Source organism: Rhinolophus ferrumequinum, chromosome 18 (genome assembly GCF_004115265.2).
Source record: "Rhinolophus ferrumequinum isolate MPI-CBG mRhiFer1 chromosome 18, mRhiFer1_v1.p, whole genome shotgun sequence".
In the NCBI taxonomy this organism is placed as follows: domain Eukaryota; kingdom Metazoa; phylum Chordata; class Mammalia; order Chiroptera; family Rhinolophidae; genus Rhinolophus; species Rhinolophus ferrumequinum.
Window position 1 is genome coordinate 4,313,866 of NC_046301.1, and position 15,952 is coordinate 4,329,817.

General features: G+C 38.9%; 1 protein-coding gene across 1 annotated transcript in view; it reads right to left on the reverse strand.

The window, feature by feature from the left end:
• Positions 1-10,926, reverse strand: part of TNIP3 (TNFAIP3 interacting protein 3) — a 75,215-nt gene extending 64,289 nt beyond the window's left edge. Inside the window, exon 1 of the mRNA XM_033133393.1 lies at positions 10,908-10,926. The gene's annotated coding sequence lies outside the window, so the exon portion shown is untranslated. The remainder of the gene's footprint in view (positions 1-10,907) is intronic.
• Between the last annotated feature and the right edge of the window lie 5,026 nt (positions 10,927-15,952).

Below are 15,952 nucleotides of genomic sequence, written 5' to 3' on the forward strand. Positions count from 1 at the left end.
CCTACAACCAAAGTCAGCTCTAGATGTATTCATAACTTAGCTGACAATGAGTATTCCATTGTTGTTTTACTTTGTATTTTCCTAATTACCAGTGACATTGATCACATTTCAACGTTTGTTATTCATTTGCTTGTTCTGTAACTATTAGTTCTGGTTCTCGACTGACTTTTACTTATGGATGTCGTTTCCCGTTCCCATTTGCAGCAGTTCTTTTTTTTGTCTAGTTAGCATTTTAACAATGATAAGGTCTATAGCAAAATTACAAAGCCGGGTTAAGTAGGATCGGGACTGTGGGGTGTTGGTCTCGGGAGATGGGGGTTGCAGTGTTTTACTAGAGGGTGATCAAAGGTTGAGAAGGTGACATTGGGCAGGCCTAGGAGTGAGGAGCAGGAGTGAGCCGTGCGGCTTCCTGGGGAAACAGTTCCCTGTCAAGGTCGCCAGTGCCCACAGTCTACAGTGTGTTCAACAGCAAAGAGGAATCTGTGACTGGAGGAGAGGGAGCTTGAAGGGGAGTTGTGGCCAATAATACTAGAGGTAAAAGGGGGCCAGCTCAAGGAGGGCTTGTGCGTGTTAAGAAAATCTTGGCTTTTACTCTTGAGACGATGAGGGTGTTGAGCAGAGGAGTAATGTGATGTGACTTATATTTTGGCAAGATCACTTTGGTTGCTGGGTTTAGAGTATCTTGTAGGGAGGCAAGAGTGAAGGCACCAGAGACTACTCAGAAAGCTATGGCAGTAATCCACGTAGAGAGGCTAGAGTTTTGGAGAGAGCTGTAGGCAGTGGCGGAGAGGGAGAGAAAAGGTATGATTTGAATTTAGCCAGTAGAGAGGGAAAGAGAGAGAGATTTAGTTCAAGGATGCCTCCAAGTTCCTTTAGGCTAAGCAGCTGGGAAAAAATGGAGTTGCCCTTTATTGAGACAGGGAAATCCAAGGGAAGAGCAAAGTGGGGGGAATTAGAGGAGTGACGAGTGTTTTTTGAGCTCTTATTTGGGATGTCTTTTAGACATCCGCATAAAGACACCCTGTAGACATGTGGGGTAGGCAGATGAATATATAAGACTAGATCCAAGGAAGCTTTTTGCTAAACACCACTTGTGTTGCCTCATTTAGTCCTCAACACAATAAGGGAGCTGTGGTTATTGCCTGATTCGCAGGGAACTTGAATATAATGGTGATCAACTCAGTTCTTAAAAGTAATCTACAAATTATCCATGATTGTCAGAGACATTTTATCATAGACACATTAGTTAAGGTTCTGACTTTTTAAATACAAATGTATTTAACAATCTTGAAATATTAGATGTGGATATATCCTGGGCTTTTTCTTGTACTAAGCCCTGGAGGGTACGGAGCTGTCTAATGTTATATTTATGGGGGTTGCCTTTGACATTTTGACTCAAGGTAGAAATAAATTGAGGTATTGAATCCAAAAGGGCAAAGAGCCCCAAGCAAAAAGATGTGGTCAGATGGAGGAAAATCTCACTGGAAAAGAACAGTCACCTAGGGTCGCATTAGTGAACCTACCCTGAGTGTGGTCTGGGGTTTTTGTTTTGTTTTGTCTTTTCTTGTTCTTTTGTTGGTGCAACTAACTACTAACAATTGAAGAGAACAAATGAAGGGATGCTGAATATTCAGAGACTTGTTTAGGAAAACAGCCTCTAGATGAGTAAAAAACAATGATCAGTGATGTATTTTAACTCAAAACATAACACAGACATTAAGCTTTGACAGTTGTAAAGCAGGAACTTCTAAATCACAAAGAGAAATTAACAAGTCTCAGGAAAATCAAAGAAAATTCCATTGAAGTTAAATCTACTCAAGCTTGGTAGAAACAGGATGCACCACTACGTGATTTATAATAGTGAAATGTCAGTGAATTAAGCAACTGATTCTATGTAGATGCGATATTTCTTTAAATCTTACTCTACACTATTTCGTGTCTGGTGATTTTGACATGTCTTATTTAACTGCTCTGACACTGAGCTCAGGTATTAGTGAATGCAAACAACAATAAACCTGCATATTTGGGGCATAGCTGGCCACACAGAGGAGCAGGGCAGTGTAGACTAGTGGGGCAAAAACTGGGTGTGGTATAATAAAAACGTACTCTTTGTCTTGATCCCTTGTTCTTGGCAGAGCTCCTGAAACCCTTGGAATTTCCTGAGTGGTAGGAGCTGTGATTCAGAAGGAGCTCTTTCTGACCATACCTAAGTTTGTGCCAATGAGGTGACCCTGGGTGGGTCCCCTAGATTGCTTCAGGCTAGTGCTCCCAGAGAGGGCCAGGAAGCTGGGCACCAGCTCCCTTCCACCCCCCACCTTGCCCTCTACATTGCTTCCATGTGGCTGTTCCTGAGTTGTATCCTTTATAAAAAACCTATACATGTGAGTAAAATGTTTTCTGGGGTTCTGTGAGTCGTTCTAGTGAATTATTGAAACTGAGGAGGGTTTATGAGACCCCTCAAATTTATAATGGGTCAGTCAGAAGTATAGGTGGCCCCTGAGACTTGTGAGTGGGATTCAGAATGGGGGCCGTCTTGCGGTCCTGACGCCCTAACCTGGGGATCTGTGCTAACTCAGGGTACCTAGTGTCGGAATTGGGTTGAATTGCTGGACACCCATTTTGTGTTGGAGAATGGGTGTGGGGAAAAAACCACTCATATTTTGACAGAAAGAAGATGTCACAATGGATAGAAGTGATGCTTATATGAACCCCAGCAGCATTATACATAAAAGGAATCGTGCGTCAGCGGAGATAACAAGGCTCCAGACCAGCCTTGTAACTTCAGAGCAGTCAAGTTATCGCACGTCTCACACATACAGTAAGTCCTCACTCAGACTTGGTGATAGGCTCTCTGACTTTAAATGAAACTACGAATAATAAAATCAATGTTTCCCTAGGCTAATGGATAAAAACCAGAGTCAAAAACGATGTCGTTTTAGGACCTGCTGGGCTTATTTGCTGCTCCGCCGCACGATAAAATGATTGCAGAAGAATCGAGAGCCTCTGTGTCTGCTCCCAAGTGAGGTGAAATAAAATCAGTGACATCATTTTATTATGTGAGTTTTATTCACTCGCTCGACAAGTACTTATGGAAGTTTATGGAAGTTTACTATTGGCTCAGAGCTGTCCTAGATGCCCCTTTCTCTTATTGTAAGAAAGAAGTTAGTGGCACATTTTCAAGTAATGTATATAATCATACCAAATTTTAGATGACTGCTTCTACAAGAAAATGATTGAAATTTGAAATATTTTTAAGGCAAACCATTTTTTATACCATAACCTAAGTTGGTTGTTTTGAATAAATCTGTACGATGATTGAATGCTTACTACGTATGTTTCAGGAACTCTCTATATGTTATGTTATTTAATACTTACAATTATTTTTAACCCCATCAGGAAGATGAGAAAATGGAGGTTTTGGAGAGATTAAGTAATTTACCTAAAATGTGTGATTTGAATTCAGGCGATCTGACTCAAGAAACCACACTCAACCACAATACTGCTGTTTTAAGAGTGTCACTGAGCTGGCGGCTGCTCCTGTCAATAGATAAGGACTCCTGCTATCAGGTTTGCTCCAAAGGGCAGGTGTCACTTACTGATGAGAAGGGACTCCACTGTCCTCTAATAAATACACACTATAATAAAGAAAGAAAAAATACACTACATAGGATGAAATAAATCCTTTGCTCTGGAACATTTCTAATAGGCTTACATTGAACCAGGTTTGGCAATCACATCTTTGATAATAAAAGCACCCGTGGTACTTTTATGAAGGGGACACTGTCCCATCTATTGCCTGGGCTTCGAGATGCTTTTAGATATTAGCAGCTGCCTGATCCAAGTTCTTCCGTACATTCTCCAAAATCCTAACAGATCAACAGGAAGAGCAAATAGAATCCATAAATGATACACATTGCATAAATAAGTGTCTTAGCCTGCTCAGGCTGCTGTAACAAAATGCCACAGACTGGGGGCTTAAACACAGAAATGTATTTCTCACAGTTATGGAGGCTGGAAGTCCAAGATCAAGATGCTGGCAAAGTCAGTTTCATTCTGAGGCCTCTTTCTTGGCTTTCAGATTGTGACATCGTGCTGTGTACTCATGTTACCTCTTCTGTTTGGCATGTGCAGGAAGGGAGCCAGTTCTCTGGTGTCTCTTCTTAAAGGGACACTAATCCTATTGTATCACCCCCTCCTCTGATGACCTCATTTAATCCTAACTATCTCCTTAAGGCCCATCTCCAAATGTCACCCTGGTTTAGGGCGTCAACATAAGAATTTGGGGGGACGTAATTCAGTCCATAGCAATAAGAGACAGATAGTAATACTACTATACATTTCAATCCCAAGCCAGCAGAGCTAGCTTTGGAAAGCATGGCAGAGCAGGTCTAGTGATGACGAGGTGGAAAAGAGAACAGAAGCGTGGGGGTCTAGTGAAGATGAACATTAATGAAGCAAGCCTCCCCCAGAAAGAAAAGTCCTCATTATTTCAGAAGTGGGTACATGAAAAGAAGCGAGTATTTATACTGCCTTTCCTGTGTACTCTGCATCTCAGGATAGCCATATAGTTTGGGAGGTAATTTCTTTTTATAGAAGTAGTCCACGTAATGAAGAAGAAATGGTAGAATGCTGCTATTTTATAAGAATAATAATGCAACGATGGATCTAGCGAATTACCAGAGGCTGAGAGCATCTCTCTCTCTCTCTCACACACACACACACACACACACACACACGCAATGGAGAGATGAGCAAACTGGTCTTACTTTGTCTGAGAGCACTGTGAAGTACCTATCCAGAGCCTTCAGTTTTCTATACTTTCACTCAGCAATTGCACTTTTAGGAATTTATCCTAAAAAAACAAAAGTGAATATGCACAAAGGTTTAAATACAAGTTTGTTTGTTGTAGCATTGTTCCCAATAGTAAAAGACTGAATTCAACCTAACTGTCTCAAACAGGGAATCAGTTAAGTAAATGTTGCTACAACTGTATAACTGGGCACGAGAGAGAGAGAAATATTTTCTTGGGGAAATATTTATAATCCACCTACAAAAAAGTTTCGAAAACAACCTTCACGTTATGGTCCTATATTTAAAGAAAAAGATAAAGAGGTAGAGAGAGATTCGAAAAGTCTATCAGTAGTTATTTGGGATGGTGGGATTAAATGTGAGTTTCCTTTCTTTTGGGCTGTATTTTGCAAACACTAAAGCCTTTGCATAGATTTAGCACCTCTTACAGTTGCCACACACAGAAAGAACTGATTTATAACTCATGTTTTAAGGTTATAATTAGAAAAGAAAAACTACTTTCAAAAAGAAAGAGAAAGAAAGACAAGGAGGATCGGAAGATGTCATGGTGGCAGCTAATGTGTATTCATCAGGGAGTATTGTGCTCTGCACAGGAGTAGAGCAGCCTTACAGGCAAAATTAGTCTCCACTTACCACTCACTCAGCAAACATTTCAGAGCACTTACCATGTGCTACTCTCTGTGATCAGCTCTTTTGCTATAAAGAGCACCTAACCATTCAGCAGATAAGACACCGAAGCAATTGGAAATAACCAAGAACCACATACAGAAGTTTACTTTTCTGTGTAGCTTGGAACCTACTCTAAATTTAGATACAAATGTGAAAAAGACTTTCCAAGCTGTGTAAAATAGTAAACAAATGTAAGTCTGATTGTGGATAACAGCGCCCCAAGCGCCACAGTCAGTATTCATAATAATGACAGTCCAGGGTATCTGAGTTTTGTTGCTTTTCCCTTCGTGTTTGTGTTCTAAAGTCAAGTGTAATGTAGTGCAGAGTAAAACGAAAATTTTGAAAAAGGCAAATCACCCACCCAAATGCACTGAATCTTAAATTTTATTTTGCTTTTTAACGTGCTGGTATTTTCTCCAACAATTGAAAACACCAACCTGGTAATATAAAGAGAATAACGGAACCTACATGGTTAGTATGATGAAAGGAACTGCGTTTGGAGAGCAGCTGTGTCTGGCGTAGAACCATTCCCTGGATGTGAGAGAGAAATGGTTCCCTAGTCCGGTTGCTTCAGAAAGTGAGATCATGTGTGAGGTAAGTAATTATAATTCTATCTAACAGAGCAGTATATTCAAAATATAAAGTGGCGGCTGGAGTGCTGTGTCAATATAAAAATTAGCAAATAATAAAATGACCGAAAGTGAGGAATAAAAATATATTTCAAACAAATTCTGAACATAACCTGCCTGCTCTCTAAAGTAAACCTGTGTTTGCACACAGACATACATAGTGTTCAAAGCAGAAATTTATCAGAGAGGAGAAAACCAATTCACTGAGGGCACAAAATTAAAATTTTCAGTTTATATGAAGGCATAAAAGAGAAAGAGCCAAACCAAAACAAATTGAAGTTTCCAAACTTGAGTCCCTTCATTTTTTACCCCATAATTTCCTCACTTAGTGTATTTATATGACTTCCTGTTAGAGCAGCATGAAGAGTCACAAATTTGTTATTTCTAAATTACCGTGAAAAACGAATTTTGCTAATGCAACATCTTCCATCATGTTAATTGGCTTTGAACCATGTCGAGTTCAAGCCACGGAAAATGAATGCACTGCTTCAGAAGGCTCAGCATGGTATTTAATTACCAGGTTGGAGGAGATGCCTTTAGCTTGATCTGAAGACTTCTGCAAAAACAGCAAGTCATTCAGCTGGCCACAGGGTGTCTGGTCTGCCTGTGGCCTCCTGTGGGCCTCCAAGCAAGCACCACGCTCCCCAGTTCACGTTAAAGCTGTCAGATCCCATCTGCAGATACACAGACTTTATGCTAAGAGAGGCAGGACCAGCCCTTCTCAGAAAAGGCATGAGGAGATGGTTTGGAGAATTCTAAGTTGGTATTCTTTCCAACAGTATCTCCCCAAACAATTTCTAGCACATGGTAGGAGCTTTACAAGTGATTGTTACATTGAATCGAACAAAGGGTTAAAGTAAGCATAAAGTCTGGAAAACAGACAGGACAAAGGGGTGCTACAGATACTTTCTCGGGCATTGTATATGAGTGAGACCTCGGCAAATGGAAAGTCTGTGTTCTTCCCAGGGGCGTGGTATGCATGGAAGAGGCTTTTCTGAAATGTGCTTTAGAGAGTCTGGCTGCAAAGAGCCCCTTGTCTTAAATCTTATGAATTTATCCATCCACTAAAAGTTAATTGTATTTAATATATTACATATAGACACATGGTTGAGATGCTACTTTCTTACTTTGAAAGAAAAGAGACTTAATTAGACTATTGTTCACAAACCCAACGTGATTTTGATGTTTATTAGTTTTGAAGAACTGTAATTTCTGAAAAACTGACAAATTTGTTTTGTGACCTTTAATATTGAAACTATTTAAAGCATGACTAAGAGTTAGTAAAACTTATGAGAAAAACATTATGATTTATGATGTTCTGTGAGTCATTAAAAACCCTTATTTAGTACTTAAAAATCAATTTCTCTTCAACCCAACAAAACGGTATGAATGGACAGAAAATAATCTGTCTGAGGCAGTAGATGGTACCATTAACTGCTCTGCAGTGTGGACATCAACTACGTAAATGGATTTTCTCCTGGCTTTCCAGAATAGTTTTGTTTAGGGTCAGGTAAGAAGGAGGTTAAAAATAATGCAGGCAAAAAAATTGTACAAATGCTGATGATATCATAAAACAGATAATTTTAGCTTTTGTTTACCACATACATAGTCTCCTTCAATGAAAACATCTGCCTGTCACCCCATAAACATCCCTATACTTCTCATCCCTTTATGAGCAAAAAGAAAAAAAAAAAAAAGGAGCTTTACGGGACATTTAATAGCCAGCAGCTGTTTGGCTGCCAAATACTGCATCTGGAGGAGACTGTGGTATTCACATGGGGAAAAAAAACAAACCAAAAAACTATTGTTTAATTTTCTTAAAGTACACCAATGTTGTGTATAAAGACATTTGAATGCTTTGAATACGGGGAAAGACACGGGAGCTCCTTACGTGCGTAGCAACCAGTACACTGTTCCCAGAAGACAATGAATAATGAATAATGAAGATTGTAGCGACCGTGTTCAGTACACAGGTTGAATGAATGCTAACGTGCATGACGTCGACGCCAGGTTAAAGGGGCCCGGCATGAGAACTTAACATTCATTTGATGTTTCTGAGATTCCCTCTACTTGAGGCTATAATAAATCATAATCGCTTTCCTTGCTAGGTTATCATTGTAACTTTCTGAACACATAATTCATTTCTGAAAAATACTTAGGTCTCTTAAAATGTAATGTTAGGGCAGGGAGACGTGCTTTAAAAAAATTAAAATGAGAGCTGGCAGTAGAAGAGGACTTGTAGAGAAGGACGACCCCAGATCAGACTATGTGGAGTGGGGCTGCTTTTAAAACAATGTGCTGTGTGATCCTGTTAAAGGAGAATATGAAAGCCACAAAAATACCGTGTTTACTTTGATAAGGCCCCACTGGAATCAATGTTGTTTGCTTTACTCTTTTACTTTGAAAAGAAGCTTGGGATGACAACCATCATACAATATATAAATCAGTATACTAGTGATGGCGATCGGTTTTTATCCCTCAGAACCTAAATGAAAAGGGATCGTGGTCAAGAGAGAAAGAGGGGTGACCACACTCACTCTCTTGTTCCTGACTGGCTGCCTCTCACTTCCTTCTTCTTTCTTTCTCACCTCCTTTGGGACAAAGACATGAACTGCAGTATCTCTCTATCCACTATCTTTCTGGACCCCACGTTACATACACCTTAAAGTTTATCCTGAAAACCATCTCCTGAGCATTTTAAATTACTGTCAAAGGACCTACCTTTCTTTCTTTCTTTCTCTCAGAAATACAAAAATTTTAGTACTCTGGGAAAAATAACCACTAAATTCTGTGTAATTGTCATCATTGGTAGAAGGAGAGAATCTAAACATGAACATGCTTTGCTGAGGAGGGAAGGCCAGAGAACGGAGGACTTGGGAGCTCACAGTCCTTACAGTTCTCCACATGGAACAAAAATGGTGTGTGTGGAAGGGGTGGGAGTGAGGGGAACTCCTACCTCTTTGCAGAATGACTATACCTAAGGAAAAGCTAAGGATATATGTATCTTCAAAACACAGAAACAGAGGGTTTGCCTTCCTTCTTCCCTCCTCCTCTTTCCTTCCTTTCTCCTCTTTCATTGTTTCTTTTTTAAACTGCATATATGTGCCCAATATGGACCTCTGAGAATGAGATACCATCTTTCCTAGAAATTATTCAACATCATATGTTGTCTTCTATGCTTCTATTGTCACATCCATAGTATCTTAGAGGTTGTCAATAGAGTCAGCTAATCTTCAGACTACTCCTGTGATGTCAATCTATATATTACTTACATTTTATAAAAATGTATATGGAATACACCAATTCTTATTGTAAACCTACTGTTAAAGTGGGTTATATGTTGTGTGCTGAGTTCTTTCCCTTGACGTAGATAAAATCTTATCAGAGAGACACGACTTACACACACAGCACAATTATAGAATCATAAAAAATAAATGCACAATAAAATGCTAAATTTATATAACTAAAGACTAAAATGCATGTTACACATACTGACTGTCACTGGTTGGGAGGCATGGCAGAAAGCAGCGTCTCTATGTTTATTCAAGCTTCTAGTCTTCCTCCTTCTCAGGGAAACCCTGTTTCCTGTTGAGCCTATTGTCAGTCCCTTGTTCACAGGTCTCAGTGGCTGCCCTTGTGCCCAGTCATGATTCTCGTGTTTGGAAGTACACATAGGCCCCTTTTAATGAAGATTTTGACAGACCAAGAACCCTGAGAACATGTTTCCAGACCCACAGGTTAAGAGAACCCTAGTTTGAGAAACACTGACGTAAGAACCTGAGTCTTATTTTCTTTTAATTATCATTTGCCTAAAAGAAGTTTTGTCTTAGACAGAGAACATTGGCCTATCGAATAAGTTCTCAGCTACTTCGTCTCTCACTTTAGATGTGTTGGTATTACGTGCCAGATGTGGAGGCCACACTGGACCGCTCACTGGCCCCAGCACAAGTCCTCGCCTTTCCTGGCGTGACATTTTTGTACACCCTCTGCCTTCAGCCTACAATACTCTTTCCTTCTGTTTTTTTCATGTCCTCTCCTCCCCGCTTTATTGCCAGAAATTAAATCAATGACTCCTTCTTCATGCATGTCTTTATGCTCATAGCTCAGAGTTTCACCTTCCTCAGTAGCTCTTTGATGAGGCAAATCATTCAACATATATTATACTTAGGTGTGTGCGTGTGTGTCACGTCTCAACTGCAAGCAGCTAGGACATACTGGATTCATGTTCTGTAAGCAGCTTACGCATAACAGGTGACAAATAAGAAGTTAAAGAAATAACTATATGGGTCAATGAATAGAGCGAGGCTTGAGAAAAAGCCATAAAAGGCCAAGGAAGGGATTTTTTGATAAGGGACTTAGTGAATTTCTCACCCTATACCTGAGCTAAGGAGTAAGTAAGTCAGGAGAGAAGATATAGCTACCTCTTCACCTTATTAATGAAATCGAGTTATTTCCTAGGAGAAAATTTGTGCTATTCAAGATAAATTACCTTAAGGGCCAAATTTGTCAAGGGAAACTTACTAAATACTTTAAAAATCGAAAACCTTCATAACCCACCATAATCCTTGCCCCTTGGATGGCAGTGAAAACCTGTTCAACTAGCAATAGCAATGAAAGTAATGAAAGAAAATGTGTTCCAACAATCACACTGTTAGCCAGTGTCTTTTTCTTATCTTTCTGTATGGTTCTATCAGACACATTCTTGTCTACTCTCAATAGACTCATCATCTTTGTCTGAAAGCAGAAGCACTCGAATTACTATTAGAGGCCTACGTCCTCTAAATAAAACATCGTTATTACCTTTCAGAGTCTTCAGGCTGGTTGGTGAACATTACCAGTTCCTTTTCGTGTTTTCGTGTTTGTTTATGAGTCATTCACGTGGAATCTAAAAGAAAAAAATATAAAGGACATGAGGCTTGGATGTGTCTCCAGGGAAGATAACTATGTCAGTCACTGGAAGAGAAAACCACCTGTTTAACGCATTTTCGTCAAAAGCCATGTTTTTATTCTCATGTCTTGTTTTCAGCACTTGCCGGTTATGAAAAGATAGACCATAAACTTGCCTTCTGCCTAGTTTCAATCAAAAGTAAAACCCTAGGTGTAAACATAGAGACTCAGTCTTTCAATTTAGGAAGCATCTCGTGACAGGGAGAAATTGTCCAGGAGTGAGGGAAAGAAAGGGGGACATTCCAACATACAAGTCATAAACTGTTAATGCTGTCAGACTGACATGTTTGCAATTCAATTAGCCGAGTCCAGGAATGAGTTCTCCAGGACACCTGGAGCTTTCATTCCTACTTTGTGTCCAATAGGAGTTAGTGATTATTTCCATGATTCCCAAGATAACAAGTGAATGTAATGTGACCATTTAAAACAAAGACAAAAACAAAAAAACAACTGTTGGACAGAATTTTTTCATTTCCCATTTTTTTCTATTTAATATTAATTGCAACTTAAGCACCAAATTATGGTCAGATATTACACAGACATCATAGTACCTCATGGGGCTTATAGTAGATTGAAGCATTTGAGGACCTGTATATGTTTTAAAAGCCAATTCCTGCAGGAACTTAACACATTTTAAATGTATCTGGAAACCACTAATTGCTATGATCCCATTAGAAAATTTAGGCACTTCAAGTCTGTGGGAAACATGAAGCTAGCTTGTCTGAGTTTTATGAGTTTCTATTGAATTGTAGCAACAATAAAAAAAATAAAAATAAAAAAAAAGTTTGCTTGTTAAAATGCTCCCAGAAGGATTTGCTTCAGCTATTGGCAAGATTTCTGTATATAGTGTGGGAGGATGGCTTTTTAATTTTGTTTTGTTTTCCGCTTGTGACAGCTGTTTAAAAGTCATCTGTTACCACCATGGTAGCCAGTTACTAGATGAAAGCAAATGCTTTTCAGGACTGTTGTAGGAACTGGACCACCAACTACTACAGCTGTCATTTTACTCAGGAAAATTACAGAAGAGCCGAGTTTCTGCACATGGAAATACTACTCTGGAAGTATTACCCAGTTCTGCAAATGCATCGAAGAGGCAGGCAGAGTGAGGTGCCACCTGACAGACAGTGACTTGCAATAAGTGCCCATACTGTAATTTTTAGAAGATGAGGTGTTTAAAATTCAATTAACTAACTCAAATAAACGTATAGTAAGCTTTTTAAAAAATGTCTCTGATGGTTTCATTGTTCCTAAAATTACCTTTTAAAGAATGCCGATTTCCCAGCAGACCTGAAAGGACACATAGAGTCCCGGAGTGTCACAGAGTCACAGAATTTTGAGACCTTAAAGAATACCCTGAGAATTATGGCACCATCATTTTACCGGAGAGGAAACAGAAGCCCAAAGAGGACAAGTGATTTGGCCAATTATTGGCCGAGTGAAGGTTTGATGTCAGCCATTCAACTCCCAGCCCATGGTTTGCTATTATTATTTCATAACTGAATATTATACAGAGCAAATTCCAAGTTTGAAACAAGGCGAGTTCTAATTTTAATATTCAAATATTTTTAAAAGTAATATATAAAATCATTACATTGTAAATGAAATCTCATAAAAATATATTTCTTGGGAAATGACATTGTGTTATTTGAACACTGGTGGTAAACAACCCCCAAAATAGCATGTGAAAAGAGAAATTTCCAGACTTAAAATTTTATAGTGTAAGATTCACAGATAATTCCTCTGAGACACTGCAAATAAACAAGTATTGCCCCAAAGTTTACAGAGCTTTACATTTCCTTTCTGAATGTCCTTTCATAGGCTGGAATTTTACACTTATTATTCTATCCAGGAAGTCAAAATATCAACTAATGATAATCAGAAAAGTCAATATCCCAGGCATAATTATAATTTCCAATAGTTTATCTGTTTCTACCAATACAGATATTTTCCAACAGAACAGTAACGAAGACGATCAGAAAAAGACACTCAGCCATCAAAGGCTTGTCTTTGAAGTGGAAGCAAATGAAATCAAGCCAACTGAGGACACAGGACTTTTCTCAATGTCAGTGACTTTCTTCCTTTTTTCCTTCCTTCCTTCTTTCTTTCCTTCCTTCCTTCCTTCCTTCCTTCCTTCCTTCCTTCCTTCCTTCCTTCCTTCCTTCCTTCCTTTTTAAAGAGAATATTAGAGAAATGAACAACTTCAGAAGTCTCAGGAGACTAAGGACACATTGGGGCCTCTTAACTTTATCTTCACTAATTACAAGTCAGGGTGACATTAAACGGTATGAAAAGGAATTCTCCTGAAGTTCTGTCTCCTATGGTTTTTCACTGAGCAAAAGCACAAAATCAGTCTGGATGGGAGGCACGGACTTCCTGAATTTTTATTGGCTCGTGTGGAGACATGAAAATAGACAAAGCACCTACTACAACAAACCAGATGATGCTGGAGCCAGAACTCCCAGTCTCAGCAGCACACGGCGGTCACCTTTGATTGTGGTTCACTAATTCCTTATAAAACGCAATTCAAACATTTTTATCTTGCTAAACATTTTAAATATTTGAAACAGATCCCAAATACTTAAAACAGATCCTAAATGGAACCAACCAAGATGGACAGAGGACACAGTGAACTTTCATTAAAGCAAATTGCATCTGAATACTGAACAGTACAAAGATAAAGGGAAGATAGGGTACCTGACGCTTCTCCACCCGTGCCCATTCAAGGTGAATTTTTTAGATGTTTCACCCTGAAGTACTTAATTTATCAGTAGTTGAGTTTTTACTGCTTGACTATAGTGTCTGCCTGCTATCTTCCCATTTCTGTTAATTTGGGGTAAAAATCAACAGCTCTGTATTGTTTGTGGCATTTATCATCTAGCCTACTGAGTCAGCTAAGAAGCCATATTTCACCCAGAAATGTTCACATATGTGGTCGACAGGACCCACAACGTTTACATACTGTCATCATTGATACGAGTGTGACTATAATACAACTACTCTCTGCCAACAAAGATACTGTGAATTACATACTGAGATCTTCCAAAATTACTTCTAGAATATATGGCACATACTTTTGAAAAATTTGGGAAAGACCTAATTTATCAGGTTAAAGTTTGATAAATCAGGAGAACTTTTCTGTTCCCTCTTTGGAAAGATGGGGATAATATCACCTGACTCTTTAGGGCTATAATGAGGCACATATGTTCTATGTCACATATGTTAAATATGTACAGTAGTGCCTGGCACGTAGTACAGTAGTGCCTGGGTGTTGTTTAAATGGAGTCTTAGGAGGGAGGAGGTAAATAATTGTGGTCATTTCACCGTCTTGAGTAATGGTAGGTGGGGGAAGCTTACATTGGGAGAGCTTGGAGTATGGGGGGTTGGTATGGATATTTCTTCTAAGGCTCCTTTTGATTCTAAACCTGTGATTCTGAGAGTCCAAGTAAAGAAATAAGGGTTTGCCTTCAAAGAGTCATCATCCTGTTGAGAAAACAGGATGACTTAGAGGCCCAAATCCAGGAGTTCTTTATGTTCACATCCCCGGAACCCGGCATGGTATCTGGCTCACAGTAAGGACCTACTATTTTAAGAGTAGAAGAAGGAAGGAATGATTCCTAACTGTAGACAGAAAAGATGTCAAAATGAAATATAAATGGTATTGACAATTAAGAGTTTGAGGATAATCGGACTTACTGTGGCCAACAGCTTGAAGGTACCTGTTTCTTTACTTGAAATCTTAGAATCATAGAATTTTCAAGTCAAAAGGAGTCTTAGAAGTAATACGTATATCAAATCCCCCATACACCAATGCTCAGATATTGTTTATTTTTGCCTTTTTTATGTATGTAAAAATATTGAAATCAAGAGGGCTTACATTTTTACTTAAAATTGTTTCATAATTTCATTTTCCTGGGGGAAGATTAGTATGAACGACATAGAAAATTTCTGGGATCCAAAGATTACAGAGGTTAGAGTACCTAACTGGCTGACAGCATCCTCTAAGCGGAAAGCCAACACATTTCTCTGTTTCCATCATTTGGTTACTTTCTTCCTCTTCTTCTTCCTTTCTCTTTCTCCTCTTTTTAAGGAGTTTCTTACTGCTCAAGAAGCAGCTGTTGCTTTATGTTTAACTTAACCAAGAGCTGTCCTGGATTTTTAGATGAATTTCAGTACATCAGTGAAGATCATAAGCTGTTTGATTATTTAAGCAGAAGTTTACACAGTCCACAGTTCCAAAATAACTCAACTGTAGAGGATAAACTTACTTTTGGAAGTAAACCAAGTTTTATGAGCTTCCCACCATTCGTGGTGACAGCTTTTCATACACTTGGATTTCTAAAGTCAGGCTCAAGGGCGAGGATGTCTTACTAGTCATAGTCAACTCTGAAAAAATAGGTTTTACAGACCTTGAGAGTGTCGTGTTCAAAACTGCCAACGAATTCTTCTGCCATTTGTAAGTTTGTCATGTTGGTCAAACATTGGAATGTATCAAAATACGGGTGCGATTGAAGGCATGAAAGCTTCACTGAAGACAAAATACCTGAAGCTGACAAGTGCTTCTTATATAAAATGCTCTTCCCTCTGGGACATACAATTTAGCACTCATAGCACTAGCCCAGAAACTCTGTTTCATGTCAGTATCTACGGAATTCAAAAGCGAATGTCAACCATGTTTGATACAGTGAGGATGAAATGTCTTAGGTAAGTACTAAACCATTGTGAAAATTGTCATCCTCTATGGTTACATGCATCTGTATGTAACCATAAAATTTTTATAAGGTAATACGCTGAAAAACATATTCATATATACTTACATGTATAATGGCACTTACACTGATATTTTTTAGAAACGGTATTATGGTGTCTAACATTTAAAGAGCTTTCTTATGCATCATCAC